The sequence below is a fragment of the Mytilus trossulus genome, chromosome 9 (assembly GCF_036588685.1).
Source record: "Mytilus trossulus isolate FHL-02 chromosome 9, PNRI_Mtr1.1.1.hap1, whole genome shotgun sequence".
In the NCBI taxonomy this organism is placed as follows: domain Eukaryota; kingdom Metazoa; phylum Mollusca; class Bivalvia; order Mytilida; family Mytilidae; genus Mytilus; species Mytilus trossulus.
The window spans coordinates 80535686-80559302 of record NC_086381.1 but is presented as its reverse complement, the minus strand read 5'-3'; the positions used below and the strand labels follow the sequence as shown (position 1 = coordinate 80559302).

General features: G+C 33.6%; 1 protein-coding gene across 1 annotated transcript in view; it reads left to right on the top strand.

Annotated features, from left to right (window-relative positions):
- Nucleotides 1-23617, top strand: part of LOC134684236 (low-density lipoprotein receptor-related protein 6-like) — an 828684-nt gene that overhangs the window by 456673 nt on the left and 348394 nt on the right. The gene's annotated exons all lie outside the window — the stretch shown is intronic.

Here is a 23617-nt window from a genome sequence, read left to right as displayed (position 1 = left end):
GTTATTTGTTACATATGTGTTTGTTTTTATTGTGATTGAGATTATATTAGTCTCCCTATTGTGTTTGTTATAATTGTTCACACATCGTTGTCAATTTAAAGGAAATTGATGCGATTGTCATATGACTGTGAGGTTTAGAAAGCTTTCAAAAGTAAAATCACAGAAATGCTGAACTCCGAGGCAAATTCAAAACGGAATGTCCTTCATCAAATAAAACATCAAATGATAAAACACATCAAACTCATAGACAACACCTGTCATACTTTTGACTTGATACAGGTATTTTCGAAGGTAGAAATATGTGGATTGAACCTTGTTTGAAACGATGTTCACAATAATTGTGCCCTGTTAATCACAAATATACTGCAAAATATATCAAAGATCATGTAAATTTATGAATGTTGTGATTTTCATACCGATTTTACTTGAAATAAGTTATATTCGGATATTTTTTTAATTTGCTTTGTCAACGTCTCATTTCTTAAACGAAAATGAGATTTGCACTAAACGAACTTTTAGCAAGGTTAAACCTTGTATTTCAAATATTTTTTTTATTCAAGGGAAGTTTTTGGACGGAAAACCAGGATTTTCTCAAGTAGAAGTTTAAATCAATATCAACCACAAATAGCACACCACACATTTCTATATTAAACGTTTTTTGTTTAAGAGTTCTTTGAAACAAAAACTGTTTGGGGAATTTATTTTACAATCAAATGATTTATGTGTTGCGTTGAACATTGATAATATAAGGAAACATTTCTCCGTATTGGCAATAACAATACAATTCAGCTATACCACTAAAGTCAATTGATTTATTGACAAACGCATACCACAATATTTACTGTAGAATAGATAAATAATAAAAAAAGATCATTGTGTAAATATTGATACAAATTGTAAATGACTCAATGATTTAAGGCACAACAAGGAAATTATTGCTAGTATAAATTTCTATTTACAATGATCTTGTTGATAAAAGGTTGTAAATGACACTTACAAAGGCTCAAATAAATTGTATATGCCAATTAAAGATCAAAGTCAATAATGCTCTGGTGCAAGGATTCTGAATATTTTGGAAGCAGACACTTTTATTGCTCACTTAAATTTAATAAAATGTCAAGTTTGTAATGACACAATTTATTTGATATAAAAGCCGAAATAGTTACGTTCCTATCAATTGATAAACGCAAAACTCGGTTCTGGCATTGACAACCATGGGAGTCAAAATATTGTTTTATCTAAGTGTGCTACTTCACTGCATACTACTGCAATTATGTAAGTTTTGTTATTTACTGTACTGTATTGTCAATTTCATTTTATATTGAACTATTATTCAGCTGATTTTGAACTCATGGTATTACAAGTAATTAAAGTAGGTGCTTTTGTAAGTTAAAATTGACGAACGGGTAGGGTATCAACGTAAGGGCGATATTTAAATGTATATAATTTATTATTTTGTTTATGAATACGACGAAAATGATACGGATAAGTTGATGTTGATTATTGATGCTGAATTTATCAATATGTATTATTGCATCCTGGGTATTCATCTACGTGTTTTGTTGTATCCTGGATAATTGTCACCCATAGACATATTATCCAACCGAAATCCACTTGGTATACTTTGCATAGTAGCTATATATTTGAAACAAATATATACATGTTTCCTAAAAGTTTGGAGTGAGTATTGCGAATATAAAGCCTTTCATACCAAATATATAGCTTATTTTAATAGAGTTTTTACCAATTAATTGCTACTTGATTATCATGTACAGTTTGTTATTGCTGTTGTTAAAGACGTACCGTCATTATGAAACAAGCATAATTTTACAAACTAAATATTTTTTATTAAAATATTGCATGTTTGTAAAAGCCATCGTCTTTTAATAACATTGCTTATCAGCCCAATCAAAAGAAGTGTCTACATGCTAGGAACTAAACTCATCAAAGATACCAGGACTAAATTTAGTACATACGATAGACGCGCGTTAAAAAAACATATATGAACAGTCGTCAGTTTATCAATAATATCTAAATTTAATCTCAACTATATCTAAATATCATCTAAAAATTCATAACAATTTCCTTTTTTTTATCTACCTTATTTTTTTTTAATTCGAGCGGCCTTGTCGAAAACAATGTAACCAAAACGCGCATTTTTAGACATGGCGTTGTCAGTTTATTTGATTCAGGAGTTTGACTGTCCCTCTGGTATATCTCGTCCCTCTTTTACGTGTGTGTCTTTTTAATTTCAAAGTTAATACCAAATTTATTTTCCAACTTAAGTTAAAGTGACCTCGAAATTTTAAATTGTATTATGAAATGCCTAACATTGCCAAGTGATTAAACTTGCGTTTTGATTAGGTATTTAAAATAACAAATAAATGCATGCAATGCAATTAGAATGTAGAGATATAATTTTTAGTATTTTATGTTTTAAAGGGGTTACATGTTGAACGTGGGTTTGAAATGGATAGTAACATAAGAAATTTGTGTTTTTGAAAAAAAAAAAAAAACAGTTAATTGAATATTCCAAATGCCACTCACACATGACTTTATATATATTCTCATCTTCTCTGAACATGCATGACATGAGCAAAATTTTATGAATAAAACATTAGTTCTCACAAGTTCATTTTTTTATACTGAACACACACATATGTTTATTCCAAATATATATATCCAGACTAAATCCATTTAATAAATATACCAAAATTATATGGAAGTATAACATACTTTTTTATACAGGTCATTGTAAAAAAAATATCTTGTGGTACTATTGCCAATCAGACAACTATTATTTGATACAGAGGGACATAGCTGAAACATAACCTTCAACAATGAGTTTTTTTTTCTGGTATTATAATCAGATATAAAAGGCCATGGCACAACACAATTTAAAACAGATCAAATTAATAACCCAATGATAATTAATGCTTAAATAAAAGAGCAAACAATAACAATAACGATATCAGCCTCAGTTTTATTGGGGTTCTATTGCTCAGTCTGTAGTTTTCTATGTGTTTTTTTTGTACTCAGGTTTGTCTTATTGTCATTGATCCATGGCATTTTTCAGTTTATTTTCAAATTTGTATGTCCTTTTTGTATCTCTTGCATCTCTCATACTGAATACACTTGTCTATGATAAGTTAACCAGAGTTCACACACTGAAAACTGTTGTCTTCTTTACTTGTCATTAATTTTAGGTTGATAGTCCTAAATATAAATCTCTACTACGAGTATTGCGTAAACTCAACATGATCTAAGACAATGGATACCCAGGTCAGATGAACTATACAAGAAATACATGTACACCTTACAATCATTTAATACACCAAATATAGTTACTACTTATTATAGACTGAACCAAGAAAACTGAACATTGACCAAGAACCATAAAAATTAGGTCACGGTCAGATAAATCATGCTAGACAGACATGCACAGCTTACAGCCAATATGCATGCATTTAATAAAGATGTTCATAGTATATAAGAAACAAACTTAGCACCGGTGCATGATTTTTTTATTAGTTGTTTGTGGCTTTAAACTATCTGTCCGGTTTACTGCAAGTTTTCTCAGATCTGTACCTATTGTCTTGTTGTTTGGATGTACAAGTACCTGGCCATGTACCGTTCTATTTTTGTTCATCTGATGAGTAAAGCTTTTTCAAATGATTTTGAAAATTGATTCTTATGCTCTACTTTTATACCACTGTCCCAGGTTAGGGGAGAGTTGGAATCCCACTTGCATGTTTAATCCTGCCACTGTATAAATTTGCCTGTCCCAAGTCAGGAGCCTGTAATTCAGTGGTTGTTGAGTTTTTTTCTGTGATTCATATTTGTTTTTCTATGCATTTTTTGTTCAAAAATAATAGTATTCTTGTTTGAATTCTTTTATATTGTCGTTTCTGGGCCTTATACAGCTGACTATGCGGTATGGGTTTTGCTCATTGTTGGAGACTGTTCTGTGTCATTTGGACTTCTTGTGGAGAGTTGTCTCATTCGTAATCATACCACATATTTTCTTATAGTATCAGTAACCAATGAACCATGAAAATAAGTTCAAGGTCAGATCATACCTTCAAAATAGACATATACACCTCACAATCTTACCAGACAACATATATATGAACTATTGCTAGAGACAAAAGAACAAATCACCAACAATTAACACTAAGCAATTACCTGTGAAATGAGAACCTTGCAAAGTACATACCTACTAAAGAAAGATCAAGATAAAAAAGAAATTAACGTAACAAAAAATAAACTTCACATTTTTCAAGTGGTCACTGAACCATGAAATGAGGTCATGGACATATATGACAGACTGAAACTTTGTAACATAAACCATCTATAAGCAAAGTATGATGCATCCGGTAATCATATTTTAAAAGTATAACTAAAAAAAACAGGACTTCAAAGAGTATAGTCACACATTGGTTGAAACAAAGTCATGAACTTTATCATAATCCTTATCAAGAAATAATATCATGATTTCTCTGTTTAACTATCAATATCAACCTTAAACTTTCTGATTATCAACAAAGCAGAAGTATGAAACATACATTTAATTATATTAATTGAATAGTACATAATGACATTATTGATATCTACTTCGGTTAATTATATCTTAAAAATGAAGGTACACAACTTTAGATCATATAATTTATAGAAGACTAGGCCAAAATTTAAATATATAGCAAATTTCCACACAAATAATAGGGAATATAATGTTTTACAAAGACAAAATGTTATCCTATCAGATAATAAAAATTTATCTTAAGCAATTAAATTTATAATTAAGCAACAGAAATTAAAAATGCATAATATGAAATTACAAAAAAACACCAACAATACTGAACAAAAACATCACACAAGAAATAAAAAGATATGAACATGATGGAATAATGTATTAGCCAATATATAATTGAAAAGTAACTGCATTAACGGAAATGTTTAGCCCAATTTACATTTAAGGCTATAATGCCTTACCTCCCCTTACTGTAAAAAAAAATCTGAGCCAAAAATTGTTTATAGTCATGTCAGTATCATAATAAATTCTGACAAAGCATTTTTACCCAGTGTGAAGAGATGATAGAAATAAGTTTGAACTACATTTTATCAACATATAATTTTTTTTGGAACACTACTTTTAATAAAGATGTTTTTAACCGGTAAATAATACATTTGGTATGTATATCTTCTAAACTGATTATTTTTGCTCTGACTGAGTCTGCTAAAAAATAATGTTTAACCCTGAACTCAAATTGACAAAACTTGTGCCTTGAGTAAAGAGAATGAATAACAGCAAATGTACTCTACCCTACTTACAATTCTATTTCCTAAAACATTATTCTTAATATTGCATTCAATAAAATATACTGAAATGCTATCTATTGAATCCCAACAAAACATATACAATTGTAGTTGACATCTCACGAACAGCTTATCAAACAAGTTCTTAATGTCCAGATGCTGCTCCTCCAGCTGTAACCACAGCTGGTATAGCTTTGTACAGATGGTCAATGTAGCGCACACATTTTTCAGGAGTCATTGTCTGCCAAAACTCTGTAATACCATCAAGAAGTTCTTGCTTATTTTTAGGTTTCTTCCTTCTCCTTATATGGTGTTTCAATTCAGCCCAAACCTACAATTAGATAAATATATACATATATTTAATAAATCTGTAAACATGGTAAACATGGTAAACCTAGGATTGTGTTAATGAATTGAAATATGTACTGGTATCTTGCATGTCTTGTGATGTGTATGAATTATTTAAGAAATAATTGATGCAGACTATACTTTATTGTAGTTTTCACATGGGTAGGCATTTTTTCTTCCATATAGGGCTCACTTTGCTGGCTCTTGCACCATATACAATATAATATACATAATATAAACGACAAAAGAACAGTTATTTTTAAATATACAGATTTGAAAGGGAAACATCTCATAAAAATGTTTAACCCTGCCACATTGTCTTGTTTTATTTTTAACTTTAGTTTCTTTACTTGTATAATTGAGTTTTGCATGGTGTTCATTATCACTGAACTAGTATGTATATTTATTTAGGGGCCAGCTGAATTGATGACCTATTGGTGACCTTCTACTGCTGTCTGTTATTTGGTCAGGTTGTTGTAGACCTGTTATATGGTCGGGTTGTTGTTGGTTATATGGTCGGGTTGTTGTCGGTTATATGGTCGGGTTGTTGTCTCTTTAACACACTCCCCATATCTATTCTCGATTTTATTTGTAGACTTGACAGGCATGACAGGTACACTTTTTTGCACTTAAAAAATAAATAAATTATAAATAATTACCATTTCAATTGGATTCATATCAGGGGATTCAGGTGGTGTTGGCCAATGGTTTATGTTGTTTGTGGTCATGAACGCCTTTGTGGACCTTGAAACATGCTTTGGATCATTATCTTGGATAAGACGGTGATTGTCTGGAAAAGTTGTTTGTATAAACGGCATGAAAGTCTGTTGACGAATCTGCTGATAAAATATACTATCTATTATCCCAGTAAATATAAATAGTCCAGTGGCACCTCGACGAGAAATTCCTCCCCAAACATGAACCTGAAAATAAGAAAATGAATATATGTTTATAACTAAAATGATTTTAATATCTATTTTAACATGCATGCATGCATCATGTTTGACAGTCAACTCTATAAACCATAAAAAGAATTGTATTCAATAGTTACATGTATCTGTCACGTCTGTCACTCTGTGTCCAGACTTAAGTTAAACGTGTTAAAGTCCTGTGAAAAAATCTGTACAGTACAGAGTGTATTTACTATGTATGCTATGTGAAAATTCATCGTGTTTATTTCCAACATATGTATATATCTGTATCAGTGTATCATGTTTATGTCACACTTTCATTTGAGTTCCTAAGCATGACTAACATATGTTTTAATGTACTACTGCAAAAAAACTTTTTTGGGGGTTTAACTTTAATTGTTCAATTTTCATCTGGCCTTTTTTTTTTTAAAGAAGTATTATAGGGTTGCTCTTTGTTGGAATGCAGAACAGGTGAACTAGCTTCAGTCATGGTAGGTTAAAATTCATATAATTCAGATTCTGATGTGTAGTTGTATTAAAATTATTCATACCATAATAATTCTTAATTTTATATGTCTGAGTGAATGAAAATTGAAGAACTTAATTTCATTTCTGTATTTTGTGATATGGTCAAGAGTCACAGTATCAAGAAAGAAAAAGCTAAGCATCTATTAGTCCAAATAATTATGACGTCTTGAAAGGCTATTATAATTTTTTTCTTTGACGCCTTACATCGAAAGGCTTTTATAATTTTTTTCTTTGACGCCTTACATCGATGTATGTAAGGCGTCAAAGAAAAAAAATATAATAGCCTTTCAAGACGTCATAATTATTTGGACTAAGCATCTATAGTCAAAGGCATCCCAGTAAACTAGTTAAATATGGTTTCATTTAGTCCAAATAATTATGACGTCTGGCAAGGCTATTTAAAAAAAATCTGGAACGCCTTCCTGTGAAGTTCCAGAAAATAAAACATTGTAGGAAGGCATCCCCAAAAATAAATAAAATAGCTTTGCCAGACGTCATAATTATTTGGACTAGGTTTCACTTTTACCCAAATAATGTACATGTACATTTAGTATGGGACATTGTTACGTATATATTTTTATAACAAAAATAAAATCACCCTTAAATTAGTTGAGGTATAAGAAATTATGTCCTTCCTATATTAATCTTGTTAAGGTTTATGTACCCTTCTGTAGCCATTTTTGTACGAACTTTTCAAACTTCAATTGTATCAAAACTACAGATATAATGAATAATAGAGATAGACCATTTTGTACATATTTCAAGGGGAAACTTGATGCAACGCATTATTTTTTACTGTTTAATTGCATTTACTAGAAAAAGGGGACTTTGTGGCAAATAAAGCAAAATTTTTATTAAAAATCCACAGCCTTTATCCTTGTACTCTCATGTTTGGCAATGTGATGACTGATAGATATAGGATTATTGCATGCAGTGCTAGCATTGATTTCCTTGAAACAAGTTTATAAATGTAGTTATTGGTTAAAACAAATATAAGTATGGCCAAAATCAAGTACACCTTTTAGGGTGCGCTCGACTTTAGTGACTCAGCACGAGGTGTATTGGAATTTACAGGTAGCTTAGAACTTTTTGTAAAAAATAACCACTAGCACATCATAGAAAATCAAGTGAGTAATTTATGTTTCAAATTTTAAAACAAAAATCTCTGTATTAAATGCTGTGGATTTTCTACAAAAATCTTGATTTATATGCCACAAAGTCCTCTTTTTCTATCAAATGCAATTAATCAGTAAAAAATAATGCTTTGCATCAAGTTTCCCCTTGGAATATGTACTAAATGGCCTATCTCTATTATTCATTATATCTGTAGTTTTAATACAATTGAGGTTTGAAAAATTCGTACAAAAATGGCTACAGAAGGGTACATAAACCTTAATAATGTAACTAAAGAATAGAAGAGAAGAGAATAAATATAGTCTACCTAGCACCGAGAACCTAGCCTTTCAAACCGTCTAACATGATGTTGGTTCCTTTGTAAGTAGGAGATTATTTTATGCCTCATTCTTCCAGATGTTTTTAATCAACCCGGAAGTTTCCGAATGATACGTTGCTTTCGCCGAGAAATTTGAATATTCTGACACGAATGCAACTGAAACTTCATAAGGGTTCTGTTAATCCACAAATCAAAATATGCATGTTATAGAAGAATTATTTCGGAAGAAAATGAGGGCTGTTGTAAGGTATATAGTAATTTATTCATATTTTTAATTATTTGTTATCTAAAGTAGGGAAGGCAATTCAAGATGGCGACTTAGATCCCTTTAGTTTTTCTTAAGTATATGGATATGGATAGTAAACTGCACATTGCCAGAAAACAAAGAAATAGTGATGACAACTTTAAATACGTTAATATAGTAATGCAAATAGACAGGAAATAATAAAAAAAATAAATTAAAAACATTGATTTACAAAATTTTAATCTGCTAACCGAGTCCCTGTGGTACAAATTGGATAAGACACAAAAATAAATAAAGGAGTATTTAGAGAACAAAAACACAAAAAATAAAATACAAAATTAATTCAACAAACGAAAAAAGGGAAGCATTTTACTAAGATGATGATGTGTGTGCGATAATGCATGATTTGCTTCTCTAGAAAATAAGAATTCGGTTTTTAGAATATATTTCTTTGAACAAGAAAAGAATCATTTTGAAGATATGTTCTTGTTTTTTCTTGAACTATTATATATAAGGAGCTTTGTTATTGAAATTTATTTAATTTCAATCAATACAAAATGTCAATCATCATATATTTTGTCTCTGAAATCACTTAAATGTATCCTTAAAGTATTTTTAAAATAACATGGAACAATTCAGATACATTGTTGAACATGAATTAATTCTATTTTATTTAAAACGTTGTTCTCATATCATTATAGTCATAAACAATAAGCATATGCGGATCCAGGGGGAGGGGGCTGGAGGCCCCCCCCCCTTTTTTGTTGGAAAAGTTTAGTTGATTATATAGGGAATCACTAAAGCATGACTGGAGCCCTTATGTCAGTCAACAGGCCTACCTTATGAAAGTTCTGGATCCGCTACTGAATCGATTTTGTTGGTTGTGTAATTCGCGGCTGACTAGGTGTGTAATCGATGACACGTGCCCGCATTATATTATGAAAATTATAAATATCTCTCTAAGTTCGGTTTTAAATATCTAAAACATTACCTCATGGACCCGGTCAGCAGATTTTTATTATTTATGTTTTTAATTCCTTTTTTTTTGTATTTCTAGTCTCTTTTTATGGCATTGTGTAGGATTTAATAATGTCCACTGGACACATTTTCATAGTTAAAACTGTCCATGGACAACATCTACTTATATAAATGTGTCCTGGACACAATTTCCTATAAAAATATGTCCTTAAGTATGACAAAGTGTCCATGAACATAAACATTATTCATTACCATAAAATTGTCCAGGAGGGACATTTTTCGCAGGACATTGTGTCCACCAGAGCATTTTTTTTTATATGATTTAAGTATTAAATGATATTATCGCCTTGATATTACTGGACGCATTTTAACTTTCAATTGCAAACTTAATTAATTGTTACTTTGACATAACAATTGTCTCATTGGCACTCATACCATCCTTATCTTCATATCTATATCTTTTAAAATAATTGTATACATGTATAATTCAAACTCAAATAAGTAACTAGATGCTGTACAGTATTATTTTCCTTGGAGGACACAACTTAATAAAATTTACAGACACAATTCAATGGCAATGGACAATTATATTGAATACAAAAATTCTATGAAAAACTTTTTCACAGGACACTTTTATGTCTTACAATTGCTCATTTGAGTATCCAGTGGCGGATCCAGAAATTTTCTTAAGTGGGGGCCCACTGACTGACATAAGAGGGGGGTCACGCTTCAGTGATTCCCTATATAAGCACCCATTTTTTTTTTCAAAAAGGGGGGGGGGGGGGTCCGGGCCCCCTGGACCCCCCTAAATCCGCCTTTGGTATCTCTTCATTCCAAAATAAAGTACTCACAATAACATGGGTCTCTAAAAACACAGCAAATCTTAAAGAAATGGGCCGTAATCTTGTGCATATCCGTACCGATTCCAGAACGCGGTCTCGGTAATCTTCAACAAATTTATCTGAAGAATTTTAATAAAAATCAATATCGTTTTTTTGTGAAAATTCACTTTTCCCCCATTCTATAAGCAATTTCAGGTCCTTTGTGCACTTATCAAACTCCTTTGTGATCTTTTGTGCTCCTTTGTGGTGTTTTTAGCCTCGGCAGACCGCAAAAACATTTCTTGTGAATGTATGTTTGTTTTCCTTCAAAACTGTCTTTTTGTAAATTTATTCAGCAACAAATTAAACTATTCATTTTTTAATACCATACAACATTTGATTTTTAAACTGATTGTCATTCCCTTCTTACTTTATAGGGAAATCAACAATTAGTATACCCCTCCCCCTTGTTTTTATTCCCCCGGTCCAAGAAATGTTATCCATAGACTTATACTTTTCTCTAAAAGCCCAAGTGTAATTTTCACATGAGTAATAGTAGTTCAATTTTCTTGGTTGAATTACCATGTACTATGAATACGTCACTTTTTTTATCTAAAGAATTTGAAGGTGTTTTACAGATATTAGAATAATGTGTAAAAAGAAAGTCTGAAAGCGCGGCCCCAAAAATAAAGATAAAAGAATATAGCGATGATTAAGAAAACGTATTGATTGGTTGTTGCACTGGTTGTTTAACGTCTAGTGGCAAATATTTGATGAATGTATAAAGTAAAATCACAAAAATACTGAACTCAGAGGAAAATCAATTTGGAAAGTCCATAATCACATGGCAAAATCAAAAAACAAAACGCATCAAAAACGAATGGACAAGAACTGTCATATTCCTGACTTGGTACAGGCATTTTCAAATGTAGAAAATGGTGGATTAAACCTGGTTCTATAGCGCTAACCCTCTCACTTTAATAACAGTCTCATCAAATTCCGTTACATTTGACGTTTAAAACAATGATCAATTGGCATTAAAGTGGAAAAAATAAGAGCGAAGCAAATAAAAAATAGACATAGAAACATAGAAACGACGCTCTGACACCCCTCCCTCTCCCAACCCACCCACCAAAAAAAAAAAACCACACACACACACACACAAACTCGCATATATACATCTCTAAAAAATCGTTTTCATGGTGTCCTCCAATATATGATTGGCTATCAAAATTATTGTGTTTTTACAACGTTTAAAATCAATTAAAAATACTGCTTTTAAATACTGTAGCACATATTAGAACCTCACTTAAATCATGAATGGTCATGCATTACGAATTTCCTTGATATATATGATGCATTCTGTATGACTATATAGGTAGTGTTATACCATGACATTTCCGGGTATTACAAATTAACACGTATACTACCGGCTCATTTTTATAATGGAGTTCAATACCTATCTCTGATATAACAATATTTTTATAACATTTACATTTCTGAATGTTCTGTATATCAATTTCATATTTTATTGACCGAATGAGAATATGTTTATATTCAAGGAAACATATTGAGTATCAAATTAATATAGGTGGTTTTTATTTATCTTCGGGTATTAAATTTAAATACTATTGCGTGTCTAGTATAAAGTAGACTTGTTGACTGTTAGCGCAGAAATAATATGCCCTATACTGAACAATATGAATGACAAGTCTTGAAAAGGAACAAGATATGAAGCATATAGATTTTCCAGCCGGCTGCTAATGAGTCTACTTTTTCTTAAAACAGTTCACAAACGTGTCTTGCACTACTACAAAAAAACTAATAAGGAGCACGCTTCGGCTGAACTTTTTTTTCCGGTTTCATTCTATCTACATAGGCAAAGTTGACTTTTAGATATTTTACCAAATGATACGAAACATTTAAATATGTCATAATTATAACTCCATATATATAAAAAAAAGAAGATGTGGTATGATTGCCAATGAGAAAACTGTCCACAAAATGACACAGACATTAACAACTGTAGGTCACCGTCCAGTCTTCAACAATGAGCAAAGCCCTTACCGCATAGTCAGCTATAAAATGCCCCGATATGACAATGTAAAACAATTCAAACGAGAAAACTCACGGCCGGCTTTTTATTTTCATTAAAAAAATGAACGAAAAACAAATATGTAACACATAAACAAACGACGAATTACAGGCTCCTGACTTGAAAGTTTTGACAGTCACATCTCTAATTAATGTGGCGGGGTTAAACATGTTGGCGGGATCCCAACCCTTCCATATTTTTTTAATGATATTTCGTCTTAATATGCATGAAATGTTTGCCACTGGACGTTAGGCATTCAACAATCAATTGATAAAATTTTGCACTAAAATATATATTCAACAATATAGTTAACTTTCTGAATTCGTTTTTGTGCAGAAATAAATTCCATAGAATAGATTAAGTATGTAAATACATGCAAAGGGTATCTCGTGGTCTTGTGGTGTAGTTTATATTATCAAATATTGGTTCCATTGTTTGCTGTTCGTCGCCTCCCCACTTGGATTGAGACCAATCACTTGGCTGTTGTCTGGTCTTTGGTTGTTTTGTTGTCTCTTTTACCATGTTTACACATTCCCCGTTTTCATTCTCAATTGTATCGTATGTTAATTTGTTTTGTATATGCCAGAAAATGTATTAGCCCAGTTTAAAATAAAGAGAATTAGAACATTGTTGAAGAGTAAAATACGTATCCGTGTCGGGAATTCGCCTCAGGTGGTTTTTTTTCAAGTTTGATATCCAATCTCTTAATCCGCATTCCACATTTACCAGACAACCTTGTATATTGTATATGTTTGATGGACTACCATCCTGCTCATGTGACCATCAGGGATTGGGATAAATGTGTTATGGTTTAAAATCTGTCAAAGCCAAAATGATTGAATATATATATCTTAAATTCATTCATGCATTGGCCAGCTGAAGGACGCCCCCGGGTGCGGGAATTTCTCGCTACATTGAAGACCTGTTGGTGACCTTCTGCTGTTGTTTTTTTCATTTGGTCGGGTTGTTGTCTCTTTGACACACTCCCCATTTCCATTCTCAATTTTATGCAGTAAAACATTTCTAGGGAATTAATTCCACAACGGCTTGCCATATTTCTTGAATGAGTAAAATTATAAGAAATAAGTTTTCAAACTTTTATCTTTACTGCGTTTAGCCTACATGTAAAAAAAAACGGGAAAGGACTTGTTATAGACAAATGGACAACTATATAGTTCATGATATAGAAATATATTTATTGTTATTTTCTTTAGTTATGAAATGTAAAAAATACCCGATTAATCAGATATCCTCATTGCACACAATCTGTTGAAATGCGTTGAAAGCATGGGAGTTTGTATTTCTTGTTCTTATATTCGTTAATATTTTCTTCGCCTAAAATGTGTTCAAAGTTTATATTGATCTTTAATATTAGTCCTGAATTTTATAGTACGAATCACACCTCTTAACACAATCGTAAGAAGAAAGGGGGAACCTTCAGGCTGGTACAGGATTGGGGAAATGTTCGTAAATGTCGCCAACGTCGCCAACATTCTGACCAGTACCCTGTTCGCCAATGTCGCCAACGTCGCCAACATTTTGCACAGTACCCCTGTTCGCCAACGTCGCCAACGTCGCCAACATTCTATTCAGTACCCCTGTTCGCCAACGTCGCTAACGTCGCCAACATTCTAACTAGTACCCCTGTTCGCCAACGTCGCCAACGTCGCCAACATTCTAACCAGTATCCCTGTTCGCCAACGTCGCCAACGTCGCCAACATTCTAACCAGTACACCTGTTCGCCAATGTCGCCAACGTCGCCAACATTCTTACCAGTACCCCTGTTCGCCAACGTCGCCAACATTCTTACCAGTACTTCTGTTCGCCAACGTCGCCAAATTCGCCAACATTCTTAACAGTACCCTGTTCGCCAACGTCACCAACTTCGCCAACATTCTGAACAGTACCCCTGTTCGCCAACGTCGCCAACGTTGCCAACATTCTAACCAGTATCCCTGTTCGCCAACGTCGCCAACGTCGCCAACATTCTAACCAGTACCCCTGTTCACCAACGTCGCCAACGTCGCCAACATTCTAACCACTATCCCTGTTCGCCAACGTCGCCAACGGCGCCTACATTCTTACCAGTACTTCTGTTCACCAACGTCGCCAACGTCGCAAACGTCGCCAACATTCTGAACAGTACCCCTGTTCGCCAACATCGCCAACATTCTAACCAATACCCCTGTTCGCCAACGTCGCCAACATTCTAACTAGTACCCCTGTTCGCCAACGTCGCCAACATTCTAACCAGTATCCCTGTTCGCCAACGTCCCTAACGTCGCCAACATTCTAACCAGTACCCCTGTTCGCCAATGTCGCCAACATTCTTAACAGTACCCCTGTTCGCCAACGTCGCCAACATCGCCAACATTCTTACCAGTACTTCTGTTCGCCAACGTCGCCAACATTCTGAACAGTACCCCTGTTCGCCAACGTCGAGAACTTCGCCAACATTCTGAACAGTACCCCTGTTCGCCAACGTCGCCAACATTCTGAACAGTACCCCTGTTTGCCAACGTCGCAAACATTCTGAAAAGTGCCCTTGTTCGCCAAGGTTGCCAACATTCTGACCAGTACCCCTGTTCGCCAACGTCGCCAACATTCTGTAACAGTACACCTGTTTGCCAACGTCGCTAACATTCTAAACAGTACCCCTGTTCGCCAATGTCGCCAACATTCTGAACAGTACTCCTGTTTTAGTACCACTGTTTGCATACTATCTAAACATAATGAAGGTTTGCCAACATAAAATATATTTAATGTTATTTAAATATAACATCTTCTTAGTTTCGCATGTGTTTGTAACACTGCATTTAGTTCAAATAAAAAAAATCTCTATAACCAGTATCCCTGTTCGCCAACGTCGCCAACGTCGCCAACATTCTAACCAGTACCCCTGTTCACCAACGTCGCCAACGTCGCCAACATTCTAACCACTATCCCTGTTCGCCAACGTCGCCAACGTCGCCTACATTCTTACCAGTACTTCTGTTCACCAACGTCGCCAACGTCGCAAACGTCGCAAACATTCTGAACAGTACCCCTGTTCGCCAACATCGCCAACATTCTAACCAATACCCCTGTTCGCCAACGTCGCCAACATTCTAACTAGTACCCCTGTTCGCCAACGTCGCCAACATTCTAACCAGTATCCCTGTTCGCCAACGTCCCTAACGTCGCCAACATTCTAACCAGTACCCCTGTTCGCCAATGTCGCCAACATTCTTACCAGTACCCCTGTTCGCCAACGTCGCCAACATCGCCAACATTCTTACCAGTACTTCTGTTCGCCAACGTCGCCAACATTCTGAACAGTACCCCTGTTCGCCAACGTCGCCAACATTCTGAACAGTACCCCTGTTCGCCAACGTCGCCAACATTCTGAAAAGTGCCCTTGTTCGCCAAGGTCGCCAACATTCTGACCAGTACCCCTGTTCGCCAACGTCGCCAACATTCTGTAACAGTACACCTGTTTGCCAACGTCGCTAACATTCTAAACAGTACCCCTGTTCGCCAATGTCGCCAACATTCTGAACAGTACTCCTGTTTTAGTACCACTGTTTGCATACTATCTAAACATAATGAAGGTTTGCCAACATAAAATATATTTAATGTTATTTAAATATAACATCTTCTTAGTTTCGCATGTGTTTGTAACACTGCATTTAGTTCAAATAAAAAAAATCTCTATAACTAAAAAATTATTACACCAGGGTTTTCATTATCACAAACCAGTCATTACATTAACTAAATTTCATCATTCATACAAAGACATAATTCAAAAATAAATCAACATGCAAACTTCTTATATGTCATGTTCAGGACAATAAGGTATTTGATAACAAACCTTTTATGGTAATATACTATACAAAACACAAAAATGTTGTCATTCCTTAAAGCTAACAAAACCTAGTTATTCAGAAGGGTTATCGATATATAGATATATTTTCTTTCATTTTTTTGAATAAATAAGGACTTTAGTTTTCTCGTTTCAATTGTTTTACATTGTCTCATCAGGGCCTTTTAAAGCTGAGTATGCATTATGGGCTTTGCTCATTGTTAAAGGCTGTACGGTGACCTAAAGTTGTTAATGTCTGAGTCATTTTGGTCTCTTGTGAAAAGATGTCTCATTGGCAATCATTATACCACATCTTCTTTTTTTAAAATAATCCCATAATCCTGTTAGCCAAATTCCACAACTTCCAAATGGTTTTAACAAGCACATGTACCCCTGTGTCTACTGTTTATCAAAGAGTCTTTCAAACTTGTTTGCCTTAAAATTGCCAACATTCAAATCATTAAAAAAAACATATAAAAATAAGAATAAATAAAAAACTCATAATGACAATCAATACTTAAAAATATAAGGAATATATACTTGAGTAACTTGACCATCTTTTGTGAAATAAAAAAATCATGCAAATCTAATACCATCTCTAAAAAGTAATAGTTTAATCAAGTTGAACAATTGCAACCAATCCAGAAACTAAATAGTGCTACATTTTTTATGAGTAAATAGATATAGCCCATAAATAGTTTCCAAAAAGAGATACAAAAATCTTCAAAAAACACTTACCAGCCTGCTAACACCCATTTAAACATCATTATAAAATGTAACAAGTGCTTTAAAATAAAAAGCAGAAACTCAACAATAAAAATAAGGTCAATTAAAAACCAATTGTTCAGAGAACCATTGATGGTCTTTCCACCAGTAAGGATCTTTTTTTATATGAAAATATTAAAAATTTGGTTTTAAATGTCAATTGAACCGTCAAATGACAGCTTATTGAACGTTGATTCCAAAAATGTATGGTTTCTATGGAAAAAGATATAGATAAGGGAGATAATTGTTAACTTCCGGTTCAAACGACGTAATTTCCGGTATAGTTTGATAGTTTAATTGACACTGATTCCAAAAATATATGGTTCTATATACTTTTACATTTATTTAGAACAAAAAATAGCTACTTCCGGTAAAACAAAAGGTCACTTCCGGTTGGCTTTTACAAGGTCACATTGCTTGCAACCTATTGCAAAAAGTCCCATGTCTTTATCATGTATACATATGAGGTAAAAGCAAAGGTCAAAATCTAGAACGTTAATTTTGCCAATGACCATGAGCTCAATTTCAAGGTCATCAACCAAGGACCTCAAATCAAAAGACTTTAGTCCTCTACTTTATATTGTTTATGAGTTATATTACCATACATATGATATTAGATATAAAAAGGGGGAAAACTCACGTCAAATGTCTACGTACCCTTTCGACTAAAATTTATGTGTTACTACATGTCGTAACTAACAATTTTATGAAAATATTTTGTCAATATCTTATATGATTTCTGAAAATAAGAGATAACAAGCCAAAATCAAAATTTTGATCATGACCTTGACCTTTGACCTTGACCTCATTTTCAATTTTTTGGACCAAGGACCTCAAAACAAAAGACCCTAGGCCTCTAACACTTATGGTTTTCCAGTTAAAAATGCATATCACTTATAGCAAATATAAAAGGGGAAATAACTCTCATATGGAGTCTCCGGAAAGCTTCGGTCAAAATAAATCAAATCATCCTGAGGATATAACGAGCAATTTGGTAAAATAAATTTGTCGGTTTCTTATACGGTTGCGAATATTAAGCGATCACAAGAAAAACAGTGTTCGGGGAGATAACTCTTACATTGAAAAGATTTTGGTTACGCGGTGTCAGTTTCAAAAGCGTATTAATTGCTCGATATCATATACCATATATCTAAGCGACATCTTGCGAAACAAAAAAATTGCGAAGGAACAAAAAGTTGGCGGAAGAAAAAAAATAATAAATATAAATCAATTGCTTTAAAAAAGCAATTGTAGGTGGTCTTTCCCCCTTTAGAATTAATTGAATTTTTTTTTTTGGGGGGGGGGGTTTGTTTGTTTGTTTGATTGTTTGCTTGTTTGTTTGTTTCTGTATGGGGTCTATATTATTGTTACCGGAGAAGTTTCATGTTTAGTTTGGAAAGTTTTTCTTTTATTTTAGGTACAGCGCGCGCGCCACATCACGTGACACGGGTTTATAATAACGAAAAGATAGTCTTTTTATTTCTTTTTAGGTGGGGACGTTAAACAGACAACATCTATAGAGATGGAATGTACACAATGTAATTTCTTTTGTCATTGTAGGAAATTGACATGTTAATGACAGTTCACGGGCAGTGCATGTTTTGGATTTAATTGATCCGGTGTAACTTTTAAACCCATTTATTGAATATATTCTGATATTGTACATTTTTCAGCACCTGTTTGTAACACAGATTAGTATTTCAATCTCGGAGCGGACATTTTGTTGTAGGTTTTTACTGAGATTTACGGACCTAGCAAGCGATTTTTACTGCAATGCCATTTCTTTTCTCTAGGAAAAGCTTTGAGAGATATCTGCACAAAGTTTTTTTATAAACTTTCAGTACATGTATACCCTGCTGACTGTAAATTTTGAGGTCGATTGTACTTGTAGTTTCAGAGAACATGTGGATTTTTTTCAGAAGTGACGCAAGAACAATATTAAATTTCAATTTTTCTTGAATAATTGAGAGTTTGTTCCTTCAATAAACTGTCATGATTAAACAGTCATACATATTGATTGATTGATTGATTGATTGATTGATTAGTTGGTTAGTTGGTTGGTTGGTTGGTTGGTTGGTTAAACACGTTGGATAGGGTCAATTGAAACACGGAAAAAGAAACAAAGAAGATCTTGGACCCTATATTAAACACATGAGACGGAAACATAATTGATTGATCATGATCATGATTGATTGATTGATTGATTGATTGATTGATTGGTTGATTAGTTGGTTGGTTGGTTGGTTGGTTGGTTGGTTGGTTGGTTGGTTGGTTGGTTGGTTGGTTAAACACATTGGATAGGGTCAATTGAAACACGGAAAAAGACACAAAGAAGATCTTGGACCCTATATTAAACACATGAGACGGAAACATGATTGATTGATCATGATCATGATTGATTGATTGATTGATTAGTTGGTTGGTTGGTTGGTTGGTTGGTTGGTTAAACACGTTGGATAGGGTCAATTGAAACACGGAAAAAGACACAAAGAAGATCTTGGACCCTATATTAAACACATGAGACGGAAACATGATTGGTTGATCATGATCATGATTGATTGATTGATTGATTGATTGATTGGTTGGTTGGTTGGTTGGTTGGTTGGTTGGTTGAACCCTATAAGAAACACATGAGACGGAAACATGATTGATTGATTGATCATGATCATTATTGGTTGATTGATCATGATCATGATTGATTGATTGATTGATTGATTGATTGATTGATTGATTGGTTGGTTGGTTGGTATGTTGGTTGGTTGGTTGGTTGGTTGGTTGGTTGGTTGAAATTCAAACACACATAAAACTGTTTAAATAGTGCCAAAACCACATAATTTGATGACCTTGACCTTTGACCTTGTAACCTTCGTCAAGGTCATTGCTCCACAAGGTCATTGCAAAAGACCCTATGGGTCAAGGATCTTTTGTTTAAGAGTTTTGCCTAAAAATGGCTTTTTAAAAACCATCGATGGGAGTTATGCCCCTTACATGATGGTAAAATCAATATAGTCAAAATGTAAAAAAGTTGCCCCTTGAAGTACCAAGCATTTTTCACTGCTTATTTTTTTTGTATCTATAACCGTTCAAGAGTTATAGGGAAATCAAAGACATATGAAAATCTAAAATATGACCTTGACCTTTGACCTTGACCTAATTTTCTAAGTTAGGAATTAGGGGACTCAAATAAAAACATTCCAGGGTTATACGGTTAACGGTTTATGAGTTAAAAAAACATACCGACAAATTTATTCCGTAAAGATAGATAACTCCTATAAAATTTCTTCGAATCGCTTCGATCCAAATACGCCAAAAATTACTGAGGATGTAACGAACAATTTGTAAAATGAATTTTGTCAATATCTTTTTTTGTTACGAAGGAGATGCACACAGATGATAAACAGTGAATAGGGAGATAACTCTTACAAAGAAAATGGTTTGGCTTAGCAGGGTGAAATTTAAAAGCGCATAAACTATACGATACAATATGAGAAATATTTAAGCGACATATTGCGAAACAAACATTTATCGCAAGAACAAATTTTGGCGGAAAAAAAAAATAATAATAAATATAAATCAATTGCTTTAAAAAAGCAATTGTAGGGGGTCTTTCCCCCTGTAAAATTAATTGAATTGGGGGGGGGGGGGGGGGGGTTGTTTGTTTGTTTGTTTGTTTGTTTGTTTGTTTGTTTGTTTGTTTGTTTATTTGTTTGTTCGTTTCTGTATGGGGTCTATATTATTGTTACCGGAGACGTTTCATGTTTAGTTTGGAAAGTTTTTCTTTTATTTTAGGTACAGCGCGCGCGCCACATCACGTGACACGGGTTTATAATAACGAAAAGATAGTCTTTTTATTTCTTTTTAGGTGGGGACGTTTAACAGACAACATCTATAGAGATGGAATGTACACAATGTAATTTCTTTTGTTATTGTAGGAAATTGACATTTTGATGACAGTTCACAAGTAGTGCATGTTTTGGATTTAATTGATCCGGTGTAACTTTAAAACACATTTATTGATTATTTTCTGATAATGTACATTTTTCAGCACCTGTTTGTAACACAGATTAGTATTTCAAACTCGGAGCGGACATTTTATTGTAGGTTTTTACTGAGATTAACGGACCTAGCAAGCGATTTTTACGGCATTGCCATTTCTTTTCTCTAGGAAAAGCTTTGAGAGATATCTGCACCAAGTTTTTTTATAAACGTTTAGTACATGTATGCCCTGCTGACGGCAAATTTTGAGGTCGATTGTACTTGTAGTTTCAGAGAACATGTGGATTTTTTTTTCAGAAGTGACGTAAGAACAATATTAAATTTAAATTTTTCTTGAATAATTGAGAGTTTGTTCCTTCAATAAACTGTCATGATTAAACAGTCATACAGATTGATTGATTGATTGATTGATTGATTGATTGATTAGTTGGTTAGTTGGTTGGTTGGTTGGTTGGTTGGTTAAACACGTTGGATAGGGTCAATTGAAACACGGAAAAAGAAACAAAGAAGATCTTGGACCCTATATTAAACACATGAGACGGAAACATGATTGATTGATCATGATCATGATTGATTGATTGATTGATTGATTGATTGATTGATTGATTGATTGATTGATTAGTTGGTTGGTTGGTTGGTTGGTTGGTTGGTTGGTTAAACACGTTGGATAGGGTCAATTGAAACACGGAAAAAGACACAAAGAAGATCTTGGACCTTTATTAAACACATGAGACGGAAACATGATTGGTTGATCATGATCATGATTGATTGATTGATTGATTGATTGATTAATTGATTGATTGATTGATTAGTTGGTTGGTTGGTTGGTTGGTTGGTTGGTTGGTTGGTTGGTTGGTTGGTTGGTTAAACACGTTGGATAGGGTCAATTGAAACACGGAAAAAGACACAAAGAAGATCTTGGACCTTTATTAAACACATGAGACGGAAACATGATTGGTTGATCATGATCATGATTGATTGATTGATTGATTGATTGATTGATTGATTGATTGATTGATTGGTTGGTTGGTTGGTTGGTTGGTTGAACCCTATGAGAAACACATGAGACGGAAACATGATTGATTGATTGATCATGATCATTATTGGTTGATTGATCATGATCATGATTGATTGATTGATTGATTGATTGATTGGTTGGTTGGTTGGTTGGTATGTTGGTTGGTTGGTTGGTTGGTTGAAATTCAAACACACATAAAACTGTTTAAATAGTGCCAAAACCACATAATTTGATGACCTTGACCTTTGACCTTGTAACCTTCGTCAAGGTCATTGCTCCACAAGGTCATTGCAAAAGACCCTATGGGTCAAGGACCTTTTGTTTAAGAGTTTTGCCTAAAAATGGCTTTTTAAAAACCATCGATGGGAGTTATGTCCCTTACATGATGGTAAAATCAATATAGTCATAATGTAAAAAAGTTGCCCCTTGAAGTACCAAGCATTTTTCACTGCTTAATTTTTTTGTATCTATAACCGTTCAAGAGTTATAGGGAAATCAAAGACATGTGAAAATCTAAAATATGACCTTGACCTTTGACCTTGACCTAATTTTCTAAGTTAGGAATCAGGGGACTCAAATAAAAACATTCCAGGGTTATACGGTTAACGGTTTATGAGTTAAAAAAACATACCGACAAATTTATTCCGTAAAGATAGATAACTCCTATAAAATTTCTTCAAATCGATTCGATCCAAATACGCCAAAAATTACTGAGGATGTAACGAACAATTTGTAAAATGAATTTTGTCGATATCTTTTTTTGTTACGAAGGAGATGCACACAGATGATAAACAGTGAATAGGGAGATAACTCTTACAAAGAAAATGGTTTGGCTTAGCAGGGTGAAATTTAAAAGCGCATAAACTATACGATACAATATGAGAAATATTTAAGCGACATATTGCGAAACAAACATTTATCGCAAGAACAAAATTTGGCGGAAAAAAAAAATAATAATAAATATAAAGCAATTGTTTTGAAAACAATTGTTAGGCAGTCTTTCCCCTCTGATGAATGGATAATTGGGTTTTTTTATTGATTGATTTGGAAAAAAAAAGGGGGGGGGGGTATTTGTTTGTTTGTTTGTTTGTTTTTGTAAAGGGTCTATATTATTATGTTACCGGAGAAGTTTCATGTTTAGTTTGGAAAGTTTTTCTTTTATTTTAGATACAGCGCGCGCGCAATATTGAGGAGACATCACGTGACGCGGGTTTATATTAAGAAAAACTTAGTCTTTTAATTTCTTTTTAGGTCGGGACCTTGAACAGACAACATGTCTAGAGATGGAATGTACACAATGTA